Below are 10,018 nucleotides of genomic sequence, written 5' to 3'. Positions count from 1 at the left end.
TCCAGATGCTCCACAAGCTCACCCTAAGTCAAGCTCTCAATATATTTTTTGTCATTTCAGCTGTTTAACTAGTTCAAGAAGAGCATCAAAATAGCCTTTTCAGTGCAGATAGATGGGTAAAATGGGGCATTCTTCGTAGTTTTAGAGCACTTTTGATGGAAATCATGGTGTAACGCTCCCTCTAGTGGCTCAACTGACCCCTTTTTATATTTTCCAATTACAGGAGGTGCTCTTCTATTCATTTTATAACAGTAAAACAAAACTGATGCAGAATGGGAGCCATCAAATGTTATTAACGACTGACCCTATCAAATTCATATATTCACACTGCAAAAAAAGTGTGTTCAGAATTTGAAAACAGACCACTGAGATGGCATTTCCCAGTTTTTCTTTCCTTTTCATTTCTTTTCTTTAATTGGAGGTTCACCAGGGCACCTTTATGTTATGATAATGATAAAGAATGATAATGTGAGATTTAAAGGGTGATCTGATCCACCTTGTTTTAAATAAATATATACTCAGAACAGAGTGACTTTGACACCCGTGTATTTTTATACATTGAGACAATGATATAATATAGGCCTAAAAGGCCATAAATGTTAATTTCAATCAGGAGAGACTCCATTTAGAGTGAACAATACATTTTAATTTAAGTGCATGAGTCTTCGGCTATTAGACTCCATAGTGACGTATTATGTTTAAAGCACCCATATTATTTCTATCATTTTCAGGTAGTTGTGTTTTGGTAGGATCTTAGAACGGTTGGAACACCCTGTTCATGGCATCCCACAGTACAGAAAGCACTTCAGTTCTAACTTTTTGAGCCAGAAAATGAACCTGTGATTTTCTCTCAAATCCAAACGATGATCACAGATGATTGCCATCAGGTAGCTCTCAGTAAAACGTGTCCATACAGGCTGATTTTGCACTCATGTTAGGGTGCCACTGCACGGATTCTAAAGCAAAGATCTATGGGTAGAATTTTATTGGGTTAAACTCGTGCTCTGAGAGTGGGGGATTCATGGCCTCCAGCAAAATGAGGAATGGTTTCATTTCATGAGCAACTCTCAAGAGACTGGCACAGTTACAATGTAGGTCTACCCTCATATATTAATATTCTCATCACTTAGTGTACCTGTCTTCACAGATGAGAATCCTTTAGGCGTAATTTTGCCAGTTAGGTGGGGGGGAGGGGGGTCACTGATTTCGGTATCTGTTGTTTTTGTGTAAACAAGGACACTTTAGCAACAAAAACAAAGAAATGGGCGTAGATTTTTTTCCCTCAAATTTTCACACAAATTTCGTCATATTTTTACATTTATTGGATCATTGTCTGTTGGCCTCAACCCAGCGTCTAACTTTATGAGACATGCTGGGGTGTGTTTTGATTACATGATTTGCTTACAGATGGCACAATGAAGCGTTCATCCCATTGCTCCATCGTGTTTGCATTACTTTTTATCATATGTGTCAAATTGAATGCGATTTTCTTTTCAATTGAACCTGATCTTTCTTAAATATTCTTTTTCGGGACACTTTTCACGCAGTTTGTGTATCAGAATGGTTTCATGTGTAATAAGACCTCACTTGACCCAGTTTTTTGGAATGCCATAGGCCAAGATAGTTATAGGCCATTGGTAGTTTAGAGGATAATACATTCTAACCTGTATTTTACTTTCTAGCACATGTGCAAGGAAATTTAAGGCTTAATAATCTTCCCAGTGAAAAAGGACGACATGATTCTCCTTGTATGTTGCTTTAGAACTTGTACACACATTCACTGAAAAAACGTATATCCTGATTTCTGCTGGTGCATGTTTGCACCAGTGACGTGAAACAATGATTCATGAAGTTTTGATTTTATTAAAAACCCTTAATTAAAATGCTCAATGGTAGGAGGAGGACTCTTTACAGCAGTCTTTAGAGTATTAGATTAGCCACAGAAAGACAGCAATAATGTAAACAAAAGCAAAGATCCATACAGTGTGTGCACAAGCTTAAATTGCTTCCTTACATAAACTAAAGCTGCACCAAAGGACTCATTACAATGTTTTTTTTTCCATTTTGTAAGGATTTAAGATGAACACTTTAATTAACTCATAATCGCCCACTAACAAACCCTCGAGCTGTAATGATATTTAAACAACATTGCAGTACTTTGAATGCATTAGTTTGAAGGTGATTTTCTGCAACATGGCCTGAATGAAATGGACTTGTGAAAATAAAACTGGTGTATTGTGTACTTTGCATTGATGCCACGTTGAATTTATCCAAAGGGTGAAAAAACAAACTACGGTACTAACTGTATATTGTTCCGACTTGAATTGTTTGCCATCCTCTCAAGTTGTTACAATCAATATGCTGATAAAAGTATTTTTTGAACTAATGTTTAATTTATTAGACCTAATCAATGCACTGTTTTGAAAAAAAAACACAATTAAACTTGTTAGACTAATCCCTGCTTCATGTTGTTACTTCATTTGGCAAGAAATGTACTACAGTGAATACTATATGACACAAGCAGGAGACCTCACACTCACTATATGTGTGTGTATGTCTTTCTTTCGTGTTGGTCTAAGTTGGCTAACGTGTTAGAAACAGTCGCTAATTTAGCCACGTGAGCATCCTTGTATCTGTGGAACTGGAAAATGTAACGTTACGTCCAATATTCATTCTCCTTTTATCTCTGTTTTGGTCTCCACCAATGCTAAATGCTTGACGTTCACCAGGCAGTCGCTAACTTTCTCTTTATGCTGTTGCTCGGCAACTAGCGTACTGTAAGTTGTATTTTCAGACCTCTTAATCACTGCTAACAACTCCGGTTTGCTCAGGGATTCAAATTGTGAAAAATGAGCACAGTAAAACAAAATTCAATCTAATAATTAAAGTAGCGTAATTATATTTAATCAGAGCTAAAACTACAATATTGTGTAGTAAATATCTGGTTTTAACATTTTTCCCAGTACATACAGTGAGTTGACCCATTCTTTATCTACATGCATAGATTAGTTGAAGTTTAAAATTTACACCTGAGCTGATGTCAGATCAAATCATTATTGTAAATTCCAGGTATTAAATAGCTTAAAGGTGTCCTGCGACATGTATTTCATGACTTTGTGGTAATGTCTGAAGTTCTACCGTGAACTCTGTAACATTTTTTATGGAAGAAAAATGCCTTAGTTGCCTTGCAGGAGTTAATTTTCACACATAACACAAACACATACAGCATGGACCTAACATATTTAAAAGAAAATGCAAGAAAAATGGTTTTGTGTGGCAGGGCACCTTTAAATAGAAATACCACCATGGACATCTCCAGCCTGCTGCACTCAAGTGTCTCAGCAGAAAAGTAGCCATGTCATCTGTGAGCATGCCAGCAGTGTTACTGAGACAGCTGGAAGCTCAATGTAATGATACGATGATTACATCGGACTATTGAGATGGCTAAGAACAACCGTCAGATAAGCTGCTTGCTGCATTTAGCTAAAAGCACACAGGCTAGATAGAGGGCTAATCTGATCAGCATGCATAGGGAAGACCAAGTGCAGATGTTGAGTTAACAAGAAATGCATTTAACTCATTGCCTGACTCAGGTGGTGCTAGCTTTAAAATTGAAAAGTTGGGTCGGACTATAGTACTGCTCACTGAGCAAGTAAACTTGCCCCATGTTGGCTGAGTCCTGCAGTGGCCCGGGGTTCAAATCCAGCCTGCAGCCCTTTGCTGCGTGTCATCCCCCATCTCTCTCGCCCCCTTTCACATGTCCATCCACTGTCTCTGTCTAATAAAGAGAAAAGAAACCTGAAAAAATTATCTTAAAAAAAAAAAATTGAACCAGGCTGCCTTTCAGTTTTTCACCAAGACTCAGAGGTTGGACATTAGACGTTACACATATGTAAAATTTGACTTTACAGTATGCGCACACAGCTAAATGCTATAATTTAGAAGTCTTTTGTACCAGCTTTTCACAAAACACATCATTTTGTGAGACATTAATATATAATTGATACATAATTCCATCTCATGATCCCAACCTGTCTGAGACAGCACTGTGCCGCACAGTATAAATCAAAAATATGAAGTACTTCCATTTGTGTTGCAAACAGATCAACGATGAGGAATCATTGTCCAATACGTGCAGTACCTATTTCAGTTCGAGTCTCACCAAATGCTGTTTTGCCATCGTGTTTTGCACAATTTTAAATAGCGATTGTTATCACAAAAGTGGATAGCAAGATGAGACAAAGCTAAGAGCCTCTCCTTCCCCCCTTCCCTCCCTGTGTGCATGATAAACAGCAGCTGGTAGATTAGCGTGCCAGTTTTGTGTCACAGCTCATCACATGTAAGGCTGGTGACTACTGTTGGCGTCCTGCTGAAGAAAACTGAGAATCTGCATAATGAGAAACCTAGCTTTACTGTCTGTCTCTTGACTAATGGTTATGTCAATTAGAGATCCAGTTACAGGGGGGTGAACATTGGACGTGATGCAATTCCATCACTCCGTCCACTGTTTGATACAGACATTTAAAGCTGCACCAACCAATGTATTTATGTTACAATGGATCAAGTATGTAATAGGAAAGGAGATGAGAATCTGACTGACAGACTCATTGTATTGGACAGCAACTTTACTGTATAGGTTCGTTTTGCTCTTGTTAACTAATCATTTATTAAAATTGAGTTATTAAAAAGAGAAGAATACAACTTTTCGCTGCTGTTTTTAGTGGAAAAAGTCTGATAAACACACTGTACACTAACATCTCGGCAATAAATTGCAAACAGCCATACTGTAGTTTGACATATATTTCCCTCAGGAGACCATAAAATGATATAAAAGAGTATTGTAAATAGTAAATATTGCACTAAGGGACTCCGAATGGGTTAAAAAGGCAACTATTTGCTAACTGGAAAGTTGACTTTTTTTTTTTACTTTATGGTAATGATCTATGACGCGGTTTGGCGGCAATTAGCAGCTAATGCCAGCCACCAATCGGAATATATAGAAAACCTTCGCACTGGCTGATCCCTGAGAAACATACGATGTAAACTTTGGTTCTTACCCTTGGGCTAACATCCTGCCCTTCTAGATTCTTTCTAGAAGGGCTTTCTAGACCTTTCTGCTTGATCTTATGTGCACAGGGGGGTTCAGTTGCTACCCCGTGAAATGCTCGTGTGCTGTTTTTTGTCTCCACAAGGTTAGCGTTCAGCAGAGTCCCTAACCACCCTTGGCCCTGCTTTTCAGAGCTATGGTTGGACACATTGTACCAAAACAACTTATCATAAGGTCACAGTAAACTTATGAACTACATGCTTCTTATTCAGAAGTTAACCTAATAATAACACTGAAACCAAGCACACTATGTGTAATGCTTTTGCTCTTTTGTCCAAATATATAGAATTGAACACACATGATTAATATAATGCACTACGTGAATATAATGTTTATGAGCACACATGATATGAATACATTTTATTTCAACACTACCAAAACATTAATTCGGCGAACAAGCTCATAATCGCCGTTGCTGGGTTACCTATCGTTCATAATATAACGTTGTTGCATAGGGACCAGGTAACGTTACGTGCCGGTCACATTGTCTCTAATGGTCCGCTCACAGTGAAGTCCTGCACGGGTCACTAGGTTAGTCTAGGTAACTAGGTTAGTCTGGGTCACTAGGTTAATGTTGAACAAAGGTTGAGTTGAAAACCCAAGGAACAATAAGCTAAAAATAGATGGACTATGTTTGCTTGAAGTGTAACTCACTGCTCAAAAATATATATACTGCTTAAAGTGTGCTATGTAACCCATGATATGTATTGTTTTGTATGAACAAAATATTAGACACAGCTAACACTATGTAAAAGGCATTAGGTGTGAACTTTGGCATCCTTTTAAGTGTGCTATGTGGCATCCTTGAGAAGGAGGGGACCTCCGGTGACCCTGGGAGGAACGGTTTCTGACCGTGAGTACTAAAAAAAATCCTTGGTTGTAAAAATGCTTGGGGACATCTGGGGTAAACTCAGAAAAGGCCTCTCGCCTCGCCTCCGGTTTCCCAGATCCGGGCGGGGGCCCTTTAATTTAGCAAGGGTGTGTGTGTCTCTGGTAAAAAAGAAATAAGCAAATTAATTCTAAAATGTTGTCAGTGTCACACTGTTCAACAGGAAGAAATGGGATAAAGAGAACCAGACATACACATGCACACCTGGACTCACATAAATACCTGAACACTTGAATGATAATTTATGGTAAATGTCTTTTTAGGTCATTTTATAGCCAAAGGTTTTTGTTGTCACTATTATTATTATTACTGATATTATTGGTCTCTTTATACTGTCTTTTCTTTTTCTCTCTATACTGTATTCGTCTTGCTAAAAACTGATGCTGGACATTTTTATTTCCTTGCGGGAGTCATCCCAAAAGGAAATAAAAGTCTGAGTCTAATGCTTTCAATTCATTTATTCTTCTTTCTTTTTTCGATTGCTATGAACAACAGCTTGCACAACTGAAGCTACAAGTGCAAAACTCTACTCTGCACTACCAACTGAGCTAAACAGTTCCCATCACATCAGCTGCAAAACCTAATTCCAAGCAACACACCGCTTAATACACATTTTAGAACAGGCTCAATGCAGACACACACTTGGACTAATCTTCACTGAGACACACACGCTGTCACTCAGGACACACTGAGACACACACTGAGATAACACACACAGAGTAAAAACACTAGAGTCACACACCAATCCACCAAATACTAACTTTCTCATCTTTACAGTTTGAACACTTTGAGTGACACCACTCAATAGTTTCTTTGAAGAAAAGCTACAGATGTTATGTCAATTTACCAACTTTCTCAAAAGGTAAACAAGAAGGAACAAAAATCAGCTTCAATATAGTATTGTGTCTAAAAAAAACAACCAAAGGTGCATAACAGACACTAGTGTGACTGATAATGTCTCTCTCAGCATCATGCAGCAGGTTTTCTTCATCACATTGGATGTCTGCATCACCTCTAAATACTAATGAATGTGGTGTTTCCATTGCTTTTACCTCCATTACTTTCTAAAAAAAAAGTCAGAACACAGTTTTACCATAGTAAAGATGTAGTGTTTTTCACTTTTTTTCATGGCTGTGTGTATAACCTCAGACATCTGAGCTGGACATGTTGGTATCTTTGCTCTTTTACTTGCTTCTCTCAAACGCTACGGTGTATTATTGTTTCATTCATATTTGATGTTTGTAATAACAAATAAAGTCTTTCTGAGCTTCCTCTGGATAAGTACCATATATGTTCACTAAAACAAGACACCTGCTCAGGCTTTCAGCTAAAGTTCCAATCAGCAGAGTTTGGTAGACACCAGAATGAGATCTATCCTGTCTGAGTGTGAGGTTAACAGGTGTGGCAGCAGTGTGTGAGCATGTGAACAAAGTGCTGTAAATCCACAGAGTTGTTTATGTTGTGGTTAGAGTCATGGGATAAGTGTGTAGAGATTTGAAAACTGTGTTCAGGGAACTAGAGTTTGGTCCACATGAGCCGCTGCTGTGCAGACTAGAGTTAGAGTATTACACATGTGACTCCAGTTGTGCCCACTTTCGTTTAGCAATCAAAAGACCTTACATTTACATTACATTGGAGGGAGAAAAAGAGTTATGCAGCGCATGTGCTATTATGTCATTATATTGCTCAGGAGTTTAATCGCTTCTCTATCATTGTGAAAAGGACATTCAATCAACATGCTTTATGATGATGGCATATGATGAACAACTGCTCTCCCTCTACAAAATGAAATGCAACAAAAATACAAGTATTTGGGGTATTTATTATGCTCATTTATGGAGAAGCACAGATGTGTAGAGAGTGTTAACCCTTCTGTGCCATCTAGTGGCTGTCTGGACTCTACAGCTGCAACTGGAAACACACAGTATACATGTATATAATTATTAAATCTGCTGAGCATTCTGGGAACTCCTTTAAAACGGTCGGGAAACCATTTCAGGTGACGACCTCTAGAAGCTCATTGAAATAATGCCAAGAGTTTGCAAAGCTGTAATCAGAGCAAAGGGTGGCTACTTAGAAGAAACTAGAATATAAGACAAGTTTTCAGTTGTTTCACACTTTTTTGTTAAGTACATAATTCCACATGTGTTCATTTATAGTTTTGATGCCTTCAGGGACAATCCACAATGTGAACAGTCATGAAAATAAAGGAAAAGCATTGAATGAGAAGGTGTGTTCAAACTTTTGGCCTGTACAGTATGTATGTGACATAAATTGCCCTCTGGGACATATGATAAATTGATTGATTGATTGATTGATATACAGAACACCAGATCACCTACTGTACTGATTACTTTTACCATAACTCTTACTACCACTAATCATCATCATCGTGACATCATCGTTTATCACCATCACCTTATGGAAGTGTTAAGGGCTGTATAAGCAGTAAATGTTGATGAATTCCTATTCAATGTCGCAGCAAGTGCAGTAGATTTGGGTATCGTTCAACGATTTTCAACACTGGTACCGATACCAATACCTCGACTTTGATACTGGTTCCTGAACGCTACTTTTTTTCAAGCCAATTGTGTAAAATCCATTTTTACAAAAACAAATTACTGTAATTCGGCACAGATCTTTACTCTTCCACTCCTACCACGTTGAGCTTTTCCCGCGTGTTTTTACGACGTGTAACGTTAGACAGCCAATCAACTTATTACATCATTACATTGGTGGATGTCAGCGGAAGCATGCTACATGCTTATTGGCTCACTGACGAGATTAGGTATCAAAATTTAGGTATCAAAATTTGGAATTCAATAACGAGGAAATCTTTAAAAACTCAATGCTATAGATGCAATTCGGGTGGTGCTTAAAAGGTATTGAATTCAGTACCCAGCCCTAGTCCTGAGTCCAAGTCCCCCCAATGCACTCCCAAGTTATCATGTGGATGCTTTTGTTTATTCAGTACCTGTTCAGTTATACAGTATGTGCCAAAAAAAAAATCGAAATCAGTTTTTTAGTTCCAAAAGTAAGGTGTCGTATAAGCAGTAATATTCACGCCCGTGCATTTTTTGTTGGCCTTTGGTCTTTTAATTCATAGCATTGCTTGAAGACAGGAAAAGGGAGAGAGATGGTGGATAACATGCAAGGACTTAGTCTACATGGGGCACACTCTCTACTGAGCTAGAGGTCACCCCAAAGTTGTCACACGTCCAGTAAGTGTGTTCAGTAGCACATCTAAATGCAACCCGATACCTGATTAGCGGATTAAAATGGATGGATGGATGGATCTACATGCATTGAAAACTGGAAATTGCCACAGTCCTGTTCATAGATTAAGTCAGATTCAACGCCATTTTTGCTTGTGTTGCATTCTAGATCAGGAAGAAAGGGAGACAGGGAGAGTCTTTAAAAGTGTAATCTGTGACAACTGCCACATTTTCACTTTGGGGCCTCTGAAAGATGTGCTGTTGCAAAATATGTGTGGCTCTCATCGTTTAACACTGAGCAGTTTTGCACCATGTGACAGCGAGCTGTTAAAACCAGGTGGAGAGCTCTCTGTTGTTTGTACAGTTGATCGGCAGTTAAACATAGCCGCGGATGAAAAGCGAATTATTGTCCAAACTCCGGAAGAGTGAAGATGTCGGACGGATGGGGTTTTCCTTGGTAACCCGATGGAACAAAAGCAACAGTGACGAATACTTCCGCAACATATCGGCCAGGTCAGAAAAAAACTGACCTTTTTCATTTGTGCTTGTGATTCATCTGTTGATTTACACAAGAAACAAGAAGAGGTAGAAATGAACAGATTAACATTTTGTAACAGTGAGATCATCTGGCCATGACCATGAACTCTAAGTGAACTTGTATTTCGTCTATGGTGCTCTGGGCTCAGGCCGGAGGTGGTTCTGCGCTGTACCTGCCAATTAAACAGGCAAGTGTGTTCAGGCTTTTAATTCCTGCTGACGCGTTGGATGTTCCTGCATGTGGTGTGTTTTAGTGGTCCGTTGATGCTA

The sequence above is a fragment of the Etheostoma cragini genome, chromosome 10, assembly GCF_013103735.1.
Source record: "Etheostoma cragini isolate CJK2018 chromosome 10, CSU_Ecrag_1.0, whole genome shotgun sequence".
Classification (NCBI taxonomy): domain Eukaryota; kingdom Metazoa; phylum Chordata; class Actinopteri; order Perciformes; family Percidae; genus Etheostoma; species Etheostoma cragini.
This window is presented reverse-complemented; position numbering follows the sequence as displayed.